This window comes from Erpetoichthys calabaricus, chromosome 1 (genome assembly GCF_900747795.2).
Source record: "Erpetoichthys calabaricus chromosome 1, fErpCal1.3, whole genome shotgun sequence".
Lineage (NCBI taxonomy): Eukaryota > Metazoa > Chordata > Cladistia > Polypteriformes > Polypteridae > Erpetoichthys > Erpetoichthys calabaricus.
Window position 1 is genome coordinate 204,226,390 of NC_041394.2, and position 24,178 is coordinate 204,250,567.

Here is a 24,178-nt window from a genome sequence, read left to right on the forward strand (position 1 = left end):
TCTTTAACTGTGTGATTTTCATCCAGAAAATGCAGCAGTAATTTTAATGATTGACTGGTGAGTGCCAATTATAAGGTAATTATTTAATTACTCTTTTTCAGCCTTATAAACCTGAAGCTTCCACACTGCAAAAATGCATTTATTACTCATTTACTCTTATGTATCAAGACCTTAACAAAGGCTTCTTTAGGCGTTAATGACACCTTAAAAAGCATCAGTAAAGCGGTTATTCATCTATGTGCAGTGTGGCATTTGACATTCTGGAAAAATGACTTACAAATATGAATGACTCAAAGGTTGTATACTGAAGCATGCATTAACAAGAAAAATATGTCTCACTTAACACACTTCTGACTTTTCCAAAGTGACATTATTTTAGTAGGCCATATTGCAAAAATGAATGTTCTGTGTCATTAACACCAAAGATAGCCTTTCTTAAGATCTTGTTACATAAGAGTAAATGAATAATAGATGGATTTTTGCTGTTCTGAAACTAAAGTGTTACCAACAAATGGACTGAATACTCATGCAAACAGACTTTATTCTTACATTAAAAAAAGTCACATTAAAGGAACACTCTATCCAAAAATGTTATTTTTAATATGATTGTTTATAGACAAGATTGACCTGTACCCCCTCATTCATTGGTTAAGAATCCTGTCTTTAATTCAGGTACACAATATTGTGAGAAAGATAACTTTCTTATTGATCTTCAATGCTTAGTTTTCCAGAATTAATTGTTAATAATATTTTAGCAAAAATGTACAAATCTTTCCATGAATAACAAAAATGTAATTAAGCAACACAACTTTTGTGAGAATTTTTTTAATTTTTCCAAGGGTGTTTTTTACATTGTTTGAACAGAGCTGAACACTGCTGGGTCCTGTTTAATATGAATCTTAGTTATGTCAATTCTCCACTAAAACATAACATTAAACCTTTTCCCCTGCCACCACTACAAATTACATTAGGTAGGTAACATATAAAAATAAATTTATTTTAAAAATAACTGAGTTTCAGTGCTTGTGGATAAAAATATAACAGATCAAATTTTCAGTGTAGGCTTTCTTTTACAGTAAAATGACAGAAATGGTCAAAGGTCTGAATATGTTTGACAGACATTATTTATGCAAAAGCACAAAAAATATCTTCAGGCAAAGGGGTAAACTAATCATGAACACAATATAAATATAAGATTCAATGAGGTAGCCACCAGATACTGTATATTATGTGTGTGCATGTGTGATTTTGTTGTGAGAGAAAAGATTTAGTACATTATGAAGTAAACCAGAAACACTCATACACTGCACAGATGGTGCAGAAGAGTATATTTTGAAAAAAATCACTAACTCTGAGAATTCATTTAACCTTTTTTTGGTTTTAAAATCAGAACTTTCAATCTTGGAGACAATTATATCTGTTTTAAAATAAAAAGAAAAAAAAAAACAAAATGTAGTGAGAAAGCAGAGTGCCCCAAGAACAAAGAACTGCTTCTGAAATAAGACAAGTCACATGTTTTCATTAACCTTCGTTCTGGGTTAAATCTTTAAACATGTATTTTTCCATGGAAAGAGCTCTAATGGATACTGGTCAATTTTTTTTTCCATGAAAATGACAAATGTCTCTTTGACAGACTGTGTGCACTGGATGAAGTAAATGACAGACAATTTATCAATGCCAGGAATCTGTGAGAAGCAGTCCTTAAGACTATATATTGTTATGTGTTAAAAAAAAGAATAAAAGCTCCACCTTCTCTAGCATTCATTTCCTTCACAAAAGCGCTTTCCTCCCTTACATTTGTCTTTTAGTCCTAATTCCACCTGCGCCACACAAGGGTCAAAGCAGAGGAGGGCCATGGCTCCCACCAGCACTGAGGTTTAAGGTCTGAAAGAAGTGAATAGTATTTCTGTGAGCCAGGAAATTAAATCAAAGAGCCTCTTAGCTGTACTGATCACTGAAAACCTCTCATTGTTACATTACTGTTTTTTTTTTCTTTCTTCGCACAACTAAAAGCAAGACTCCAGCAATTGAAACAGAAATTCTACAATTCCATTTATATTCAGAACACTTTGTATTCTTTGCAGCATTCTTACACTAGGTACATGTGCAAGGCTGGCTTAATCATTTGATTTACTTTCCTTCCTTATCCCATGTATAGTTTCTGAAATGCACACCTGACAATGTGGCTATAGAATAGACCTTTTAAATAAAATCAAATATATTTTTGAAAAGATAAAAAATAATTGTAAGTCATGCAGCTTCTTTTCAAAAACACTAACTAGTCAGACATCTCCCACATTCACATGATGCACTTGATTGACACTCACTAAAGCTAGTTTCTTAAAAATGAACACAAATAAACAAATAAGTAAAATGATTTTTTTAAGCTTCTTGTCATATTTAGGGTTTCCATTAAGAATCTGACTTCATCACTCTAAGACACAAGACTTTACCAAAACATGCAATGTGAAACGCACAAAGCCCAAGCATACATCTTCTACATCAAATTAACTTGTGTCCACCTGATACACACCTCCCAGTGCTGGACCACACAATCTGTAATATGTGAACCCTGGGAAGTACAGGTTTCTTTAATTCTCATGGGCTTTCTTTCTATGATTTAAGCTTGATTCAATTTGTGGGTGAAAAAACAGATTGCCTTTTGAAAGACATGTCAGTGAGGATTAGATGCTAGTTTTGCAGCTTCAAGTAACATCACTCAAACAATAGAACTAATTGCTTTTATTTCCAGGCAATTTTACAAATTCTCTGTGAAAAGAAAATTGAGAAAACTAGAACACCATACTTGAATTTTAAACTAGCATTTAAATAAAATTCTCAGACCCATTTCATCCGATTCAGTGTTAGAGAGTATTTAGAGCCTATCCCAGCAGCATCTGTCTCAAGGCAGGAACCAAACCTGGACATGGCACCGGCCCTTGGCACACATCATGCTTAGGCTAATTTTAAGTCACCATAACCTATGGTACGTTTACCAAACCTACTCATCTTTGGGGGTGTAGGTACAAAATTGGAGTAACCTGAGAAAAAAAATCCACAGTGAAACAGGCAATGACATAGCAAGGGATAAGAACCCAGAGCACCAGCTCCATGAGGTAGCAGTGTGCCATCTTGCCATGCTTTATAAATTAAACAGAACAAAATAATTAGGAAAACCAGCAATCATTTTAAGCAATCTTACTCAGGTAACTAATGCACTTAACTACACTTTAAGGCAACAATTAATTTAAACATATATCATTGTTAGTGTTACACCTTAGGTTCTCCCAAATCCACCTGCATTTTTCCACCTGCATTTTTATCTGGTTTTCAAGTCCAACTTTTGTTTTCAATGCAATGCCATTTTTACTTACATGTCTACCACTAACTGTTGAATAAAGTGACCATAAATACAACACCATACATTAAATACAGTAGAGCATAACACAATATATATAGCTTGACACAGTTTATATACTGTAGTTTGTAGTGTTGCCCCTCTTACAGATTCATCATTCTAGGTTCGAATACTATGCCTTGAGGTTGTCTGTGTAAGGTTTGCATGTTTTCCCTGAATCTTCGTCTAGGTTTTTCTCTGCCTACTCCTGTTTTTCTCCAGCAATAAATGACAATTTAGTTAACTGGTCACTCTAAACTGTGTATGTGTATGTATGGATGTGTGTGTGCACATTTGAAGAAGTCCTACAATTGGCTAAACCTACTGTATGTCCAGGACTGCTCTATGCCATTTTGCTGTTTTAGGCTCCAGCTTCCCATCCCTCTGAATTGGAGGGAAGGCCAAGAAAACATCTGTGATATCAGCCCCAAACGAATGAATGTGATGTCCCATCAACAGTACAGATCTACACCAAAGTGTGATGATAATAAAGGATTCAAACCAACCTGACCATAAACTTTTTAACCTCTCTAAATGGACAGAGTGAAAGCACTGCTTTAAAGCTCAGACTAGCAGGTTCAGAAACAGATTTCTCCCTAAAACTTTGTGGACTGCTATTTAAACTGCTATTTAACTGCTATTATTGTACATGTTTTTATATTGTACTATTTTTATATTTTATATACTGTACATTATATACATTTTGAATTAACATTCATTAATAATAATTTCAATGTGAAGAAAGCAGTGCATACAGCAAATAAAACCTAAACCTGAACTGCATCACTATAAGTATCAAGGCCATCAGCTGTGTGTCATTTAATTCTTTTCTCAGTGTAGTGGATGCTCACTCAACCATCAGAAAATCAATCTCTTACTGTCACACATTAACAGTAGACAGCAGAAATTGCACCATTATCAACTAATCTCAAACCGAAACCCTTCCAACTGCAAAACCTGGATGATTGGCTAGAAAGGTTCTGAATACGCCTTATAGTTTGCACAGAGAGAAGCAAGGCAGCTAGCTGACTGATTTTCTTCTGCTTTAGATTTTTCATAAAAAATGTGGTGATTTTAACCTCATGTGTCATATAGTATTATACTAAATGTTACTTTTGGCTTTTACTATTTCTTTTTGGCGATGTCTCTCGTCTCAACTATCAAGCACAGTGTCAAGGTGGGCTCTGACTGTCAACAACCTTGCACTTGAAAAGGCAGTTTTAGAAAGATGGGGGACCTGAAATGTTTTTGGCAATCTATGCATTGTTCAAAGTTAATGTATTATGAAAGGCACTATTTAAAAATAAATATTATGAAGAAGTCTTAATGTTGTTTAGTGGGATAAGAAGCACCTTTTTCAAGATGCAATGTTTAAAACAATAAGTTAGCACTGTTTTATTTATCTCTTTGTATAGGTGTTCCTGAACATCCAAACTTAACCTGCTCACTAATCTTGTGAATGAAAATTGGCAAAGTGTACCCTCATTTGGTACACATGCTTGTTAACGTAAACAGCCTTCTCCACCAAACATCCATTCTTGTGGCAATGATTTTATACATCAAGCATGTAGACATGATCAAGGGGTTTAGATGTTCTTTGACCAGACATTAGACAAAACAAAACCCATAATCTAAGTGACTCTGATTATGGAATGATTGCTGGTGCTAGTTGTGGTGGTTTCACTATCTCAGACACAGTTGACCTAGCTTGATTTTTGGGCATTACATTTTATAATAGCATAATGAACAAAAACACTCAATAACTGCTAGTTCTGTGGTCAAAAACAACCTTCTTAATTAGTAAGGATAGAAAAGAATGGCTAGACTCATTCAAGCGAAGACAAAAAGTTCTAGTAGGAATCTTTGACCTCAGAAGGTCAGAATGGAACAGGTAATTAAAAGTATGAATATCTGGCAATAAATAAATAAATAAATAGCAAGAAACGCTTGATGCTATGGAGTCAGCAGTCATTAAAATCCCTAAAGAAGGTTTCCAATAGCTTGTGGTATTAGTGCCTTGAAAGATTCAGGCTACTATGGAGGGGTCCTACCTCATACTAAATAGATGTACCAATTTAAATGGCCAGGTCTGCTTCTGTCCTTTTCAGAGCTTTCCAAGTTATATAAAAAAATTTGCACCTTAATTTAAGTGAAATTATTTACAAAAACAACCTTATTTTTAATACTTCATAACAGTAATACAAACAAGTAAGCATACAGTACTTGAAGTCACTTTTGTTGATGTACAGTATATAGATCAGGAGACATCATACTATCCAATATTCTAAAACTGGGATAAGCTATCTATCTTACCATTTATGGAGCCTGCTTCTTCACCTAAAGGTCATAAGGAAAAGTAGCTTATTCCAAGGAAGGATTCAAACCCAGATGTGACACTAGCTGATCACAGGGCACACCTAAGCACAATCCACTGGACAGTTATACAGCATCGACTTAGAGCTACTCAGCAAGGTTACACAACTTGAGATCTTGAGAGCAATGTGAGATCAAGTATAACTGAGCTCTGTTAACATGGGCTGCACTATCATGAGTTGCTCCCATTGGACATCGAGGGTGAAACTCAATTTAGCGAGTGAATCCACAGGAGGCCTTCCACCTTTAAGTAACTAGTCAAGAGTTTGATGCCAAGGAGCTCTTTTTTGTGCCAGACCCATTCCACTTAAGCTATTCCACAGAAAAAAAAACTAAAAAAAACCTAGAAGAACATGCAGATTCCACCAAAATACCACACCAGCCCAAAACAGAAGTAGGGTGAAATTCCAAGCATCTTCCATTACTACCAAGTTTTATGGCTGAAATAAAACTGCAATGATACTAATTGTATTAAAGAAATTGCTCAGTTTGCAACAAATAATGAAAACACATGTCATACTGATTTAAAATATCAAATCTCAATCTCTATTATATTTAAACACTGCTCACAGACAACTGGAGCACAAATATTCCCAGTGGTGAACACTGGCATACAAGACACACACTGGTCTTGAACAGCCTAGGCAACTGCATCACAAAGGTCACTTTAGTCATTCTGTCTATGATTTTTTTCCTCATTTCATCAGATTAAATCAGAAGGGGGACAGTTTTGGTAAATAGAACTCTCATTCTACATAATGAATAAGTTTTAAATCCTGTCATATCATTCACAGCAGTACACAACCATACAACACCACAATAGTCATATTTATCAAATAAAATATCAATTTTTAAACTATTTCAGACTAAACGCTGATGAACATAACTATGGACTTCATTTTTTTGAATGTTTTTGGGTGGCAGGGTATCACAGTCGTTAGTGCTGCTGCCACACAGTTCCAAAAGCCTGGGTTTAAACCCTCTATGGACTAATTGTCATGTTCCCTCCATGTCTGAGAGGGGATTTTTTTAAGGCATCTAAATTTCTTCAAATAGAAAAACAATATGTGGGTATGAATGGTTACCAGCTGTAAATCGAATGGATCCCTTCAAGTCTTTAATCTGATGCTTCCAAAAAGTATCTGGACCATCATGACTCTGCAGTAGAGTAATTGGGCTTTAAAAATGAATGCATGACATCTCCAAGGCTGATCCCTGCACCTAGACCTCCCCAGATGGCTTCTGTGCCTGGCATACTTAAAGGTCCACAGATAGGGTACAAAAGGTGACATATCCAAGCATTACCCAGTGACACTTGGATGTATTTCAGCATTTGACTACATTATTGCTGAGTGTTTTCCCTACCAAAAAAATAGTACACTGTTATATGAGAAATACTCCATTAATAATAATAATAATTCATTACATTTATGTAGCGCTTTTCCCATTGGTTTGTGCACACTGATTGCAGTCAATAATTTGAGTGATAGTAACCCGTGGCTTTACCTTTGATATCCACTATCTCTCTGCAACACTGCACTGGAACAAGCTGATTCAGAAAATGAATGTTTGGTTAGATAACTGATGCCACAAAGGATAGGCTTGCATTATGGCATCACTGTAACAAAGTAATGACATTACAGACTTCAGATATCTCAACATGCATACAGACATATTTTATTATGTCTCAAAATGTATTTGAGATACCTTAAAATGCACTGGAATTTATTTCAAGATATCCTGAATTACATTTCAGATATCTTAAAATGGGCACAGTATCATTTCAAGATATCTTGAAATATATTTCAGATATCTTAAAATGCATTTAAGATATCTTGAAATAAATGGATATTTAGGTATCTGTAATTCATTTTAAGATATGTTAAATACATTTCCAGATACCCTGAGATATCTCTAAATGTTAATTTGGCTTGCCATTGGATATAGCAACTTAGCATTTAATCAGTAAGATTTTTTTTTCCTGCTATACTATCAAAATTTAAATAAAAATGGCTATGGACTACTAATTCATATTGTTCTTCAAACACAGTAGAGACAAACCCTTTATAAATTTCAGAGAAAATCACATCATGTGTGATAAACACACTGTAAATATTCAGAACAAAAGCTTTCCGTTTGCTCACTGATGCATACATGGGGGAATCAAATGCATGGGAAGACAGTTTGAAGAATTCATCAAATACATAAATGTTACATATACAACGTTTTTGGCTTTTGTTTTTAGAAAAAAAAGGAAATTAGAATAATTTCCACCAGCTGTGGATTTCTCTGTGCATCCTGGGAATACTAGCATCAAATACTTAAACCTGCTACTCAAAAGAATATGTATTTCATTTAGATAACTTCAATCTAGTTTACATAAATAAATAAAAAAAAGTATAATTTGCTTATTTTTATTTAAATTATTCTCTTACATTTCTTGACTGCATTGCTATAAAGATAGACAGAGAAAATATAAAAAAGGGAGAATCTTGAACATTTTCAGTGTTTGATCAAGCATAAACACGTATCTTCAGCTCATCTTAAACGACATTCATTTTACACATCTAGGGATAAACTATCCAATCAATCATCTGTCTGCCTCATATGTATCTCATCTGTCAGACCAGTCTAGGGGCTTCTAGTTATCTTGGTCTGCTCTGATAAATCCAGTAAATTACAGGCACCACATCATGGAAGAGTGATGTCCCATGGCTATGAAAGAGCAGCATTCTGTGCAGCTAAATAATGACTTATTTTGGATTCACCTACTGTGTCTGGCTGGCTATCACATTAATTTATTACTCTTAAGTACCCGTAACGGATCAAACCAGTTTCTTTATCTTTTTCTGCCTCTCAGGGAATAAAAACAGGCCAAAACAGACTGAGTTGCTTCTATGATTTTTTTGATCCATGCTTCAGGGCATGAACCATGTAACGTGTCTGACTATGAAATGCCATCAATTTCCGTCTTGAGGGACCCTGGCTTTTCATATCCTCTTTTTGCAATCAGCAGAGTGCTCCTGGCTATGTCACTGTTGAAATGCCAGCCTTAAGACCCCCCCCCCCCAAAAAAAAACAGAAATAAGTCTTTTTTTGAAGAAGCAGAGCTTTTGAATAAAAATAATAATAACAATAATAATATACATTTCAAGTCATTGACTCTCAAGGGAATATGAAACCATGGAACTGTGAATTGGCAGGTGTCACTAACCCTGTCACAAAGCACAGTTTAATTAGAACAGGAAGCTTTTACTTTCACTATTGTTCATTCAGCATCTATGTGGGGTCGGTCCACATTACTAGCCTTTACACCATTTATGTTGTTTTGGATTTAACATTTAATGCAAAACTATACCAAGAAAGTATCTGTGACACATGTACATTCATTAGTTTTACAATTTAAAATAATAACAATACAATTATTCTGAATGATTCATCTCTGTTGCTAACTTGAAATATTAAATATGCTTTTAAACATGTGCTGAAAGTTTGGAGTACCACAGTGTTTAGGGATACTGCCTCAAAATTCTAGCAACCATTGCCTTTGTTTTCAATTGCCTCTCAAAATGTAAAGACATGTATATAAGTTTAAGTGGTGGCTGTGTCTGCCATTGCACTCTACAATGGTCAAAACGAGCGTTGGTTTCTGTCTTGGTCTAGTCATGCCAGCTCCTACTCTCCGAACCCTATAGTGGAAAAAAAGAATTGAAAAAATGAGAGCCTCACTACAGTTACCACCTAATTGACGCTAAGTACTTTTGAATATGTCTACTTTCAGTTTGTTCACTGACCATCTGGAGTGATTTACGGTCCAACAAAAGCTTTTACCCTCAGATTTAAAGAGGAATGTTTAATAGAGACTATATATGAAGGTGAACAATTACAACGCATAAAAAGCTACTCTTATACTGGGAGACATGCCAAATGACAACCAAGCCATCCTTGCCAAAACTAAATGTACTAACAGACATTTACAGCTTCTATTCGGTATGTCAAGTAACAAGTAATTTATTTAACAACAGCATTTTGTTACAAGACACTTCCTGAATGAAAAGTGAAATTTTAAAATTTTATACCACCACTACATCTTATCTGTTTTTGGAATTTTTTTAGTTTTGGTAATTCTTATAATTTGTGCGTAGATAATATAGAATGGCAGAATCTGGCAAGTATTTAAAATTTGGTTAAGAGTAAGGAAATCTATAATAATAAAAGGCAAAGTCCTCACTGACTGACTGACTGACTCACTCACTCACTGACTGACTGACTCATCACTAATTCTCCAACTTCCCATGTAGGTGGAAGGCTGAAATTTGGCAGGCCCATTCCTTACAGCTTACTTACAAAAGTTAGGCAGGTTTCATTTCGAAATTCAAAGCGTAATGGTCATAACTGGAACATATTTTTTGTCCATACACTGTAATGGAGGAGGCGGAGTCACGTATCGCGTCATCACGCCTCCTACGTAATCACGTGAACTAAAAACAAGGAAGAGATTTACAGCACGAGACACACGCGGGAACGAAGGTAAATGACGTTAATTTTTGACTGTCTTTTAATACTGTGTAAGCATACATATTCACACATGTGCAATTAAACGTGTGCATTTACGGGGTGATTTCTCAGGCTTAAAAGCTCACCTTTTATCAAACGCGGGAACTAAGGTAACTGACGTTGTTCACTGTCTTTTAATACTGTGTAACCATACATATTAACACATGTGCAATTAAACGTGTGCATTTACGGGGTGATTTCTCAGGCTTAAAAGCTCGCCTTTTACTAAAAAGGTAAATGCAAAACTATTTTCAATCAGTTTATTGAAACGCTCCCGTTAAGGATTGCAATAACATATTCGCGAGATAAAAGAACGAAGTAGGGGGAAATGGAGGAAGAGCCGGAAACAGCAAAGAGCAAAAAATTAATTAAACAATTGAGAACGGAGCGAGTGAAGCATACAAGCATGTTCATAAGGGAAACAAAGCACGGTGTAAAACGTAACTTTAAATTAAGTTTATAGAAACGCTCCCGCTGCGGATTGCAATAACATATTCGCGAGATAAAAGTTTAATGAGAAGACACGAGGTATAAACGAACCACACGCCGTGGCGCAACGTTAGGGGCAACAGTTTCAACCATTCTATGATCTGCTTCTCGCAACTGAAAGACGGCACATGGCGGATGTTAGCCGACTTGCTGACCGCAACGTTAGGGGCTTCAACTATGGTGCTCACGCCACATCTCAGTGCCAACACTTTCCAGACTCTACTTAAAAGACACGCCCTCCTCACTGGACAGTTAAAAAGACCAATCAAACTAACGATGACATCAAGTATTACCCAATCAAAAGTAGGAAAGGAGGCATCTTCATAAAATGCGTGTGGGATGATTTGCATGACACACTGCTTTAAAAAAAAAAATGATAAAAAAAAATACGGGATAAATCCCATCCAGTATTGATTCAAAACGGGACTCGCAATTTCATTCTCAAACGCGGCACGATTCCGTATTTTAAAGGACGGGTGGCAACCCTACAGTGCCAGGTAAGCACCCATACAATCAGATTGTGATTCAGACTAGGAATGCAATGAATGTAATTTCCCCGATCTACATACAAGGCGAAAGTCTTGCAACATTCAAAGATGAGTACTTATTAAGTACACCATGGCACATAAAAGAGCTTATGAAGCCTTGAACCGAAAAAAGCAAGATCTCAGAGATCGTAAAAAAAAAAAAGGAGGTAATGTCGTTTTACTCGCTGTACATTTTACTCAAACATTACCAGTTATTCCACGAGGGAGACCAGCAGATGAACTCAACGCGTGTTTAAAATCCATGCTTCTCCCACGCTCGGTTATATGTCGCGTGTTCTCGGGTAGGTACACCAAAAAATGTATACATTTAAGCATGTAATGGGCAAACAAAAAATGAGGTATACCCGAAGGCACTGCAGTAGTACTCAATGTAACTTTACTTCTTAAATGTTAATGTTTTCCTGTTTAATAATTTATACGCTTCTTATATATTGTTCTAATTCTTTTATCAAAATACCAGTGACAGCGCAATGCACGATAACATGGAGTGAATACACCATACGCATCCGCCCACGGCCGCCCTGGTGTGCGCAGATAGGAGTTGATTCTAAAATAAAATAAACATAAAAAGAGTAATACAATCATGACCCATAAAGTGGATAGCAGACGTGATGTATTATATGTGTACCAGATTTCAAGTCAATAGGTGAAACGGTTTGCAAGCTACAGCTGATTTAAAATCCTGGACAGACCAACGAAAAGCCACGGTAGCAAATTATAGAAGAAGATTTTACTGTTTAATAATTTATATTTATATGAAATGTGCTTCTTATATATTACTTCATATTCTCATATGATAATGATGTTAATGTTGTTTATATTGATTTCTATGTTATTGTAAGTGCATCTATGTGTGTGTATGTATGTATGTATGTATGTGTGTATATATATATATATATATATATATATATATATATATATATATATATATATAAAAAATCTATATATAAAAAATATATGTGTATATATGTATATATATATATATATATATATATATATATATATAAAAAATCTATATATAAAAAATATATGTGTATATGTATATATAATATATCTGTATATGTGTGTATATGTGTGTGTATATGTGTATATGTATATATATATGACAGCAACACTCATAACAATGACAACACAATTACATTGACAATCATGTTACGTTATTTTTAAAATGTTTCCTTTACTTTTTCATAACCTCTTTAACACACTACTTCTCCGCTGCGAAGCGCGGGTATTTTGCTAGTTAATAATATGGCAAGTCTGCATGCAAAACAACTAATACAAAAGTATAGAAGAATAAATTATGCTGTAGAAACTGAAAAGGTCTTACTTACACTCAGGCTTACTTCTGACTTCTGAAGAACCTTGTAAATGATTTCAGAATCTGAAAAACAAACAGCATTTTTTTCCAGTTAAAGAAACTAGATTAAATGATTTCCAAAAAAACATAATCCAATAAACAAAATGTACTTACTTTTTCAAAATAAAATTATATATCTCACCAATGTATTTATAAACTTAAAAAATATATGAGCTGTACATGTGACATTTAAGTTTTTATAATTTCTGCAGTACTTGCTGACAAATTTTAGTACCTTTCAAGTAAAGGCTTTACATACAGATGCACTGTTTTAGCTTCCAGATATATTAAAAAAATGTTTAATAATAATCATCAACACCAAAGCAAGTGTTTGTTAAAATTTTTTTTAAAAAAGTAACATGAGATTTTTTCACAGATGTTTTAATATGATGTGCTGTTGTTCATCATTGAACACTGCCCATTTCAATTAAAGCATAAACTTTGTTAGCTCCATACTACATAAAAACGATATTAAAAATGTTTCTTGGCCATCACTATAAACCACTTAAGACAAGCACAATATATTTTTTTTTATGAGGAGTATTCCTTTAATAAATTTAACATCTTGTTCCCACACAAAAACACTTTTAAAGTCAAAAATGATTTGTACTCTACCATTTCCTCTGACACTGTGTTGCTATGCAGGTTCCACACTATGGCTGACAGAGCTTCAGCATAGCAGGCCCACAGTAGTGGAATGCCCTGTCTCTGGATCTCTGTGCCAGGACTTCAGTTTCTGATTTTAAATCTAAACTTAAAAACAATATTTTTGGTAGCTTTTGCTAATTTTGTATATTTTTATGGTTCTTTTTTATTTTTTGTTGTGTTTGTTGTACAGTGTACTTGGGTATTTTGAAAGGCAGCTTTAAAACAAAATTTATTTTTATTATTATTGATCACTCTGGCTATGATAGCCCTTATAAATCAGGCATTGGCAAACTTTTTAGGGTGAATTATTTCAAATGTCATAAACTAGGCTTCCACATGTGGCCATGTAACAGCACAGGCCCTGGTTAACTGTTACAAAGAGATCCTATAATAAAAAGCAGCAACGTCTGATGGGTGAGACTTTAGTAACTAGAAGGAGGTTGTCTTACCACCACTAGTGTATCAGAAATTCACATCCATCCATCCATTTTCCAACCCGCTGAATCCGAACACAGGGTCACGGGGGTCTGCTGGAGCCAATCCCAGCCAACACAGGGCACAAGGCAGGAAACAATCCCGGGCAGGGTGCCAACCCACCGCAGGACACACACAAACACACCCCACACACCAAGCACACACTAGGGCCAATTTAGAATCGCCAATCCACCTAACCTGCATGTCTTTGGACTGTGGGAGGAAACCGGAGCGCCCGGAGGAAACCCACGCAGACACGGGGAGAACATGCAAACTCCACGCAGGGAGGGCCCGGGAAGCGAACCCGGGTCTCCAGGTCTCCCAACTGCGAGGCAGCAGCGCTACCCACTGCGCCACCGTGCCGCCAGAAATTCACATACATATAGATAAAGAAATACAATCCTGACACATGCACTTGATTCATACTACAGTTTATAAATACTATGTGTCCTCTATACACACTTTTTTTTTTCTGGATGCTACTAATGGACCACGTGAAACATTTTACTGCTTTTTCCATTTATTTGTTTGTTTGTTTTGTTACACAAGAGCAAATCTAATCACTTCAGTGCTGGTCAATAGATATTCAGAACAACTAAATAGCTCACTCTGACTGACAAGGTGGAGGATGTGTAGGAGAAGTAAGACAAAGAGGCAACAGTGGCACAAAGATGACTGGAGAGGTTGTAGCCAGGGAGAAAATGGATATAACAAAGGGGCAGATTGCACCCATGGCCAATTCTGTCTGGGATTAGAACCCACGATGGTGTAATGGAGGTCAATTTTAGGCAAGCAACTGAAGGACCATTAGTATATCCTGCTTAGGCATGTGCTGCTATTGCAAAGTAAGCAACACCTCTTCAGAATGCTAGGGAGAAGGAAACCCAGCAAATGTTAGAGAAGTCTAGTTGGAATAGAAAGTAATTGTGGGGGACTGGAAGACAACTTTGACAACTTCCCATAAGGCATATGATACCACAGGGTGCTCCCATTAGATGAGTACAGCTAGAATCCTTGTTAAATGGAAAATGCAAGATAAGAGGCACTAAGGGTCTTTTGCCATTTCAATAGATTTTGGGCAATAGGGATGCAGGAAAACCTGAGGCCCACAAAAGGGACCTCTGGGATGAAGGCTACAGAACTTCCACACATGGTTCCAAGTATTGCTCAACAGGTAGCTCCAGTATTGAGTAGAAAGCATCCTCAGACACATTACTCAGGTGAACTTGTGAGTTTTAAGTGAGTGTTGGCTATGGATCCACTTGGCAAGGAGATAGAATGAGAGTAGGAGAGTGTGTTGGAAGAGATAGCAAGAGAGACTTGAACCTGTGAGGCCCAGAGATACTTTTTTTTTTTTGTAGGCTCACTTTGTTCCAGAGGTGCTCCAATCACAAACATTTTACCACAAAATTTAAAAATGGAGGAGATCAGAGGATTTACCACAAAGTTCAGAACTGAATGTAAAGCAAATGAGCACAGGTGTATGGAGACTTGGAAAAACCAGGAAATATAGTCCCATTTCATAAAAAAGAATTAAGATTCTGGAAGATACATGAGAGTAAAGCAATGGGATGGGCATCATGAGCAAATTATAAAAAATATAATCAAAGCAGAGGAATTAGCCGACTGTCATCTAGGGTTTAGTCCGCATGGATAATGCATACATTACATCATGGAGTTTTATGAGGAAGCATTTGATTATAGAGGCACCTAACATTACTTAACATTCTCAAACCCACTGAATCCAAGAGGAGTACATGATATTATTTACATCAACTTTTAAAAGGGTTTTGATAAGAATGCCCAATGATAGGGCACATTTTGCAGACAGGCAACACATTTATTAAAGCACAGAAAATAAAACCAGTTAAGGTACAAAGACCTTTTTGAACTACCAACACTGAATATTTTGGCCAAGACCTTAAGGGCATGATGACTTAGAAGATCACAATTCAGTAAATGTTTCTATATACATTTTTACAGTTACACAACAAGCGGGTAAATTGTCTTGCTCAGGGTCAAATAGGGAGTTAAAGGTGAGAACTAAATCAATATTGTTGTGACTTAAAGTCAAATACTGTAAGCTCTACTGTCTAGCTAATATCAGAAGTGGTGGCCCCACTGTCCTTGTTGATTAATATAAGTCATTTAAGTAAAAATGTAACTAATAACTCAATTATTTTTGCAAATGACATAACACTCGGTGGGTTAGTTGATAACTTTGATACAGTAAAATTTCCTATATTATAGGGTGGAAATGTGCTATATGGAGGTCAATGTAGATAAATATAAAGCATTATACACCTTAAGCAAGTTAAAAAGTTAATCATACAGGGAATACTGAAGTACTGGTGAAAATGTAAACAATTGATGGGATGTTGCGTTACAAAGCATGTTATTATAAGCAATACATTAAGGCTAACTCACAGTATAATAAGACACACCCTGAAGCCTTCCTAAATCTTCTTTCTTTCTTTTTCAAGACAGCCATGTTTACCCCCACACAAAATAAAAGTATCAGCAAAATAAAAAATTGTAAAAAAAACATAAAAATGGTTAATACCAATGACAAACTAAACAATAAATAATAAAAATAATCATATTCAAAGCACAAATAAAATCATAACTAAAAAGACAAAATAATTCATGCCAGCTTAATCAGTACTAAATTATAAGGCTTAAAATTATATCCTTTTAATTTATGCACTGCCTACATATAACACATACTGGATGACAATGATTAAGTAAAAACTATAAAATACAACTATAACTACCTGTATGTGTCTTTAGGCTTAATGAGTTGGCATTTCAATTCTGACCTTCAAGTACAAGGAATACACAGCAATTTATAAGCATTCTTTATTATGCACTGTATTTTGCAAAGTGCAAGTACTTTTTATATTATGGAATTTAAAGTAAAAATATGAAATAGAAATGAATGTAATTAGAGCCTAAAATATATAAGATCCAAAAACACAAACATGAAGTGCCTCCAAGTAAGCTGGTATCAAAAAAAAAAATCAAAACAAAAGCTCCAATACCAAATCCAAAAAAAAAAAAGCTTTCATTAGCAGTTTGTAGCTTCTGTACTAAAGAAACATCAAAGAATGATGTCTGTTCACTAGGCCTCACCATGATAATAGGAAGAAAAAGGAGGCACAGGACAAGTGAGGAAAGAACATGCTGGCAGCACAAGTCATCACTCCAGCACCAAAGGAAAGACACTGTTGGGACAGTACTTATTTGGACATATACCTGTTAGTCAGGTTTCAGTTATCATGGAAATATACTGTATGCTGTGCTGTAAGTATATTTAGGCATTTCCCTAGAAAAAACAGTAATGTGTAGAGGAAACCAGCATTTGTAGCATTAGTTAACAATCAAATGAGCACACACATAGGCAATACTCGTAGTACTTTAGGTGATGCTAGAACCAACATGTCTAGCTATCATGCCAAGTCAAAACATCTTTTGTCATTGGCTTTTCATGTACAATCATATCAAAGGTTTACTGAGAATGGTGCAAACAGTAAAAAAAAAAAAACAACCAGTGATATGCAATCTTGTTAATTAAATATTTATTAACAATCTTGTTAATAAAATAATAAAACAGCATCTGTAGGGATTCCATGGCAGACCAGGGCACATTGAGCATTTTACCAACCATTAATGTTCTTAAGTCATTCCTCTCTGTTTCCAGACTTTGTCCCAGAGGATTCAGTGCAATGGATCTCGTGGACAGCTAGAGAACCATATAAACAAATAGAAAGGCAACAATCAAGCAAGTCATATCTGTTCAACATTGGTGTGCAGAATGCAATCTCAGACCACATCACTAATTGGACTTTGTCTCAAAAGGGGTACAACGGCTAAAGACAATGTCATGTATCCATGTTGTTAGCACAAAACAAGAATGTACATTTCCAGAGGGAACAGAAGCATCAAATCTGGGCTTTTAAGGATTGAAAATGTTGATTTGTTGGACAAATATAGTTTCTTTTTGCATCATACTGATGGAAGGATCAGAATTTGGCATAAATATTCCACAGCTATCCTGTTTGGTGTCTGTAGTGCAGGTCACTGGTAAAAGTGTGATGGTGTGGGGAATGTTTTCATGGCATACACTGTATTAGTGCTCCTGATACTCACTGCAAAATTCTTCTTCCTAGCTGAAGCAGTCAGCTACCTATGCTCAAGCCACTGGCTTTAGTAAGGCCTACTATCCAAAATAAATAATACAAAAAATAAAACAATTAACGTTGTTGTTGAAATAATTATTTAGAGACCTTTCAGAACACAGTCTTCATTTTTGATTGTGTTTGACCTGAATTAACCACAAAGCTTCAGAAAATAAGATATTTTTCAGGGTTTTTCCAGGTTTTTACGCAGGTTCTTAATTCAAGTATGGAACAGCCTTTAGATAAATCAGTTCATTTCAAAACAGAGGTAATTAAAGAGAACAAGGATTCACAATGATACCTTTAAGTAGAAAAATACTTCAAAAATTCAGATCATAAACAGTAAGTGTGGGATAATTAACACATTCTATATATGTTTTTTGATTGTTTATGGAGTTTTCTGTTATCCGAATTCAATTTCTGAGGTTTTTTAAGTTTTGATTTGTTTTGACAAAGTTCTGTTCTACTCCCATCTTGGTTTTCTGTGTTTATCGGACACATTTGGATGTTAGTTGTTGATAACCCTTCAATTTTATTTCTGGAGATATGTTTTAACACATTGAACATGCACTTATTGAAGATCCATCCATCAATTATCCAACCTGCTATATCCTAACATAGGGTCATGGGGGTCTGCTGGAGCCAATCCCAGCCAGCACAGGGTGCAAGGCAGGAACAAACCCCAGGCAGGGCACCAGCCCACCACATTCATTGAAGATCTCTATTCAAAAATAAACTGAATTGATTAATATTTAAGTAGAACTAGAATGAAGTAGCACTTTCCATATTAACTAAAATGATCACAGTTTTACTGGATGAAATTGCTACCAAATGTTTCAAAGTGTGACGTCTTTACTAACCAAATCAGATTTACCTTGCACTGATCTTCTGAATTACAGATTAATTTAAAATATAGCATTTCTTTGTCAAATCTCCATTTTTTTCTAATTTTCTAAATTATTTGGGTTATTTTCTGAACAGTAGTTGCAGTTGGTATATAAAAAGAACATTTTAATGCAGGTACTGCACTTAAGAAATGAGTACAAATTTCTAAACAAAGTAAGAAATGCAGCTTTTACAAAATTCATTTTTCATTAAAACTTGCCTCACGTGTTTTTATATCCATCAAAGGTTCAATAACAGTATGTTGCTAATATGTCATGTCACAAATATGAACTAAAATTGCACTCTTATTGCACCCATAATAGCAAGTGTCAAATTCTGCTTTCTTAGAGTGCCCAATAATAACTACTTATTCAAGTTATTTGGTAACAAAATTGATTTCTGCTTTAATGAAAGTATACAGAATTTATCATTAATGTTTTAAGTGCAAATATGCCTGCAATAACCCTATAATTACGGCATTGCTTCCTTACAGTTGTAATAATTCTTTTTTTTTTAATCATTCACTCATCTTACTTAAACTAAGAAGTCTTCTAGGTAATCTACAAATTATAAAGAAAGAGACATGTAATAAATAAAAAATGTGCATACAAAGGGGCATGCATGTATAGTACATTTCTAAAATGGGAGTGAACATACATGCCTGTTAAACTGCTTGTTAAATAGTTGGTAGTTTGGGACAATAAAGCCTAAAATATATTTTAAGATAACAATATTTCTATTTAGTACATGTATGCAAGTATAGTTTCTTCATCCGAATCCAAATGTCACACAGACGGATTGTCCTGGGGCACCACTATGTTGTTCTGCATAGAGTACTGTACTATATACAGTATGTGTGATACTTGCCTGTTCTCTTTTTCTTTCACAGTCATGTCTCTTTTCTCTGTTGGAATCAGCTGGAAGCAAACTGCTAGATCGTTTGAAGTCTTTTGGTCTCAGAAACTGAAATTCTCTCTTGTGTTTGACCTTTCAAGTTCTGACGGCTGGCTTTTGCATGTGTGTGTTTTCTTTTCCTCAATTTTTCTACTCAGTTGTGTATCAGGCCTTTATCAGCCTCTACCACACCACTCCCTTTTCATGAGATACACAAAGATTCCATTTAATCTTGCTGCAAAGATAAAATAACGTTCAGGTTATTTAATGACATGTAACAGATATGGCCAGTGGAGTTTCTATTGCCTTGCAACCTTCTTATCTTCCTCTTCATCTTTTCACATATCTATAGTATGTGGGATTGATGTTTTATATGTTTCTGGGTGATTTTTTTGGACGAATGCTTTTCCTGATGCTCTCCCTTCCCATTTATCCAGTATTGCAGGATAGTTCTTGACCTTAGAGGCTGTAAATGAATTTCTGAATCAGATAAATCCAAATATTTTTCTTCCAAAGGGGCAACAGTAGATAAATTATGTTACTTTCTTTCTAAAAATCAAATTCCACTTCTTGGATGGCTTCTATCAAACAATGAGCGAGCTTGTGTGCTGTTTTTTGCACTAGTCCTACAGCATTTGTTGACTTACTTAAATCTGAAGTAAAAGAAAGATAAGCGGTTTTATCCCACTTTGGAGATTTTTCAAGTTGCCAGGGGTCGTCGTGGTGTGGCACACCGCCTGCCTCCCCGAGTTAAAAATGGCATTGTGATAGAACTGGACAGGATAAGGTTCAGGCTAATTATCATTGATAATTGCAATGAAGGTTCAGTTCTGTATACCATTGTGAGAATAGTAGCACTACTGCAGGATGCATACTCAGTACATGTAGATGGTACTCTCAAAGTAATAAAAACTAACAGCCCACGGTTCCTACCCATCAAGTTTATAGGCAAAGTCTGCAAGGATTAAAGAAGGCAAATCGTTATTTATCATTTGTAAATGGCAGTACAGTGTCCTCAAATCAGAAGATAGGGGCAAGTTTGCAATTTTCTGGCATCCAGGAAAGAAGCTGCAATAAAAGACCTGCTCTCAGGAGGATATTGACCACCAACAGAGGTGGTAGCATATGCACCTGAGCCCCTTAGACGTATCTTCCCTGCAGGACTGCCTCACAGTGTGTCCCCCTATAAAACATGGTTGCCAGCACAGACACAGGATGGAGTGCAGCACAGAACAAAAATACACAAAGAAAGACATGATGAGATAAATTAAAGAGGTTTTATTATACCCATCCTTAATTCAAAGGAGAGGTAAAAAAAAATACTCAGAAGTGAAAATGAAAGCACAGAATCAGATAAATGTATCCTAAGCACTAAACAAAAGCACAGTCCCAAAATACACATATGGTTAAATATAGCCAAAAAAGATGCAAACATCCACAGAAATAAGTTGACGCTTAATTACAAGTATTCACAACAGACAATGGAACCTAACAGGACTGAAGCATGATTAACACTGTGCAGCAACAAATAATGACAGGCGGGGTCTGTAAAATACAATCAAAAAGGAAGCACTAAGAGCCGAGCTACCTGATGCTTTAACAGCAACATGGATCTAAGAGGTGCCTGGTAAACACAGGTTAAATGATGAGTTGTTGTTTCGAACCTAGTTTTGTTAAACTTGACTTGCTTGTATGGAATTTTATTTGATTTTAATAAAATGAATAAAATAAAAATAAATAAATAAATGATGAGCACTACTCTAGGATTCCTGTACTACAAAAAAGGTGACACATTACTTAAGAGGTGGCCAAGTGGACAAACTATGCCACCCTTATTACTAGAGAGTCAGCAGTGTTTTATTTCTTTTTTCATCATCTTATGTACTTTATATTCTAATTTGTGTGTTGCCTCATTTGACTTTCATTTTCTGTTATAAATACACTATTATTTACTGTATATACTGTATGAGGCTCACTTGGCATCCTGCGGGGAGGGAAATATGCTGCAATGCTGTCATTTGCTGTTGCATGTTTTGTAAAAAATGGACACTTAAGCAACAGGTCAGTTGTAAAACATGCATTTGACAGGCTGAATCTATCAATGTCTGTTTTTAGGAATTGCCCTTCAGATGAAACTAAGAATGGGCTGGCATGTTGTGAGTTCACGAATACACAGTCCTATTTAATGGCTATTTAGCTATGAGCTGGAAAAAGAGAAGTAAACTTTTTGCCTGTTAATTTGACATTCCAGAAAAATCTCATAGTGTAAGTACTGGAAGAATGTAAGGAGACTTGACAAATATTTTTTGTTATGGGGGGGTGCCTCTCATGACATAGACATTGACTTGTTTATGAGTCACTTCCGCAGTGAATGTCCCGAGCTGTAGGAAAATGTGGAATATATAATGGAAGAGTATTACTTTATAAACCCCCTTTACTTCAGATATAATATCTTGGTGAGAAATTTGATTAGCATAGATTCTAGTGGTACAGTCTCTTTGTCAGACAGTATAGTGGTCCTCTGCACTTCTGCATTTTTTTCCTGGAGCACACATTCAGATCGAAGTAAGTCTTAAATGTACTGCTTTGCTAAGGCAAATTAAAACACACACACTGTTTTTGTGACTGAAGCACATAATTATCAGCAGCTCTAGACTTGATTCCCTTTAGTCTTAGTCTAATGGCTCTGAGTCCAAGAAAAATAACTCCCAGGTGAAGATTTCTTTGGTCCTCTGCTTCTTGTCATCACAGATGTGTCCCAAGGTTGTTGTAATGCGATGTGATGTGTTATACTTCCTCTTCGAGGCCATGTCTCTTTTATCTGTTGGCAGTGCCTCTGGCTGTTCTGCAAAGATCACACCACTAAAGCATTTGCCTAATTTATTAATCAATGCTAGGAAAAGCAAGGATCAATTAGGATGTTTTTCAATTATTTTATGTTCAGGTAATAGTCATTTCTTAATCTTCTAACGACACTTTCCTCATACCATGAATGACATTAGGCTTGGCTACCAGTTCACACAAGACAATGACACTTTTCAGTTTCTCTCCTACATCAGTCCTCCATACATACTGTATGAAAATGCCTGACTCTCAAATTATGGTTAAAAGTAGGCACACAAGAAGAGGTGAAGCTTTGGTCAGGAAGACTGAACCTGCTGCCCCAGTAAAAAGTGCTATAATAATTCCACATCTATTTCATTTTATTAATGTTCTGGTAAGGTCTGCAGAAGGTCTTTAATTTAATTTTTATAACAGAGTCTATAAAATTAGCAACATATCTGAGCTAGTCAATTCATAATGAAATTGTATCATAACTCTTAGTACATATAATGTGACAAGGTTTGGCAGCAAACACTTGGACTAAAACACATTAATAATATGCAGAATGCACAAACCAGACATAATGCATATTTGATTGAAAATGACTGTGTAACCAAATACAAAAATAAACCGTGTTTTAAAATCAGATGTACACATTTCAGACTTCTTGACACAATAAATTAATACATTTACTTGTACAGCAGTTCTGCATTTACAAACTGTCAAAATGCAATTTCCAAAACCATTACACAATATATTTACATGTATAAATATAAACAAATGCATATAATATGCTGCAGAAACAAAAAAAAAAACATAAGGAAGAAAGAAACATCTAAATTTAACTATTATCAAAAGCATGGAAGGCTTTGAGGAAGTGAAAATATGGTACATACGGAACTTAAAAGTAAAATAGAATTCTGCATTGCTAGTACAAGACTGATGAAAGACATCTTAAAGCCCATCCACATTTCCAGCATTTGTTTGGCATTTTTCAAGTTTTTAAATGACTTTTTCCAGGTATTTTCAAAGAAGCTTTTTTGCAAAGAAAATATGATTAACACCATGTCCTGTTTCGATGTTGTGGGTTGTGAGGTGTTCAAATGTTGTGAGGTGATTGTTGCATCTCCAAAATGCCTTCCATGACTTTACTGCTTTTAAAACTGTCGTCACAATATGGAAGAGGAGGTGCTGTCAGTTTTGTGAGCTCAGATACTGGGTTCACCCTGTTCTGCAGCAAAGGAAGTATAGAAGACATTTCTGAAATGTCAATGAAAAACTGGGGCTACATTCTGAAAAAATCTTGAATTACATGCTGGTGTCGATTAACACGCAAGTACAGTGATACGTGATTGTGTCTTCATGCTATTGTTGTCCATTTCAGTTTAGATTTTTTTTTATCTGAAATCGTACTAGGCTGATCTCACAGTTAGGTCTGTGTAGAATCATGTGAAGATATATTATAATCTTTAATTTATGTTGAATTATTTAAACACATAAAAATATTCAAATTTCTCTCTTCAAATGCCTCCACAGACATATATATATATATATT

The 24,178-nt window shown here is 35.4% G+C and overlaps 1 protein-coding gene across 16 annotated transcripts in view; it reads right to left on the reverse strand.

Annotated features, from left to right (window-relative positions):
- The window catches only part of nrcama (neuronal cell adhesion molecule a), a 221,522-nt gene that overhangs the window by 111,005 nt on the left and 86,339 nt on the right, over positions 1 to 24,178 (reverse strand). For 15 of the 16 annotated variants that reach the window (XM_051935694.1, XM_051935704.1, XM_051935689.1 and 12 more), the window contains exon 2: positions 12,696 to 12,745. The exons of the other annotated variant lie outside the window; for it this stretch is intronic. The gene's annotated coding sequence lies outside the window, so the exon portion shown is untranslated. The remainder of the gene's footprint in view (positions 1 to 12,695; positions 12,746 to 24,178) is intronic. 16 annotated transcript variants of the gene reach the window in all.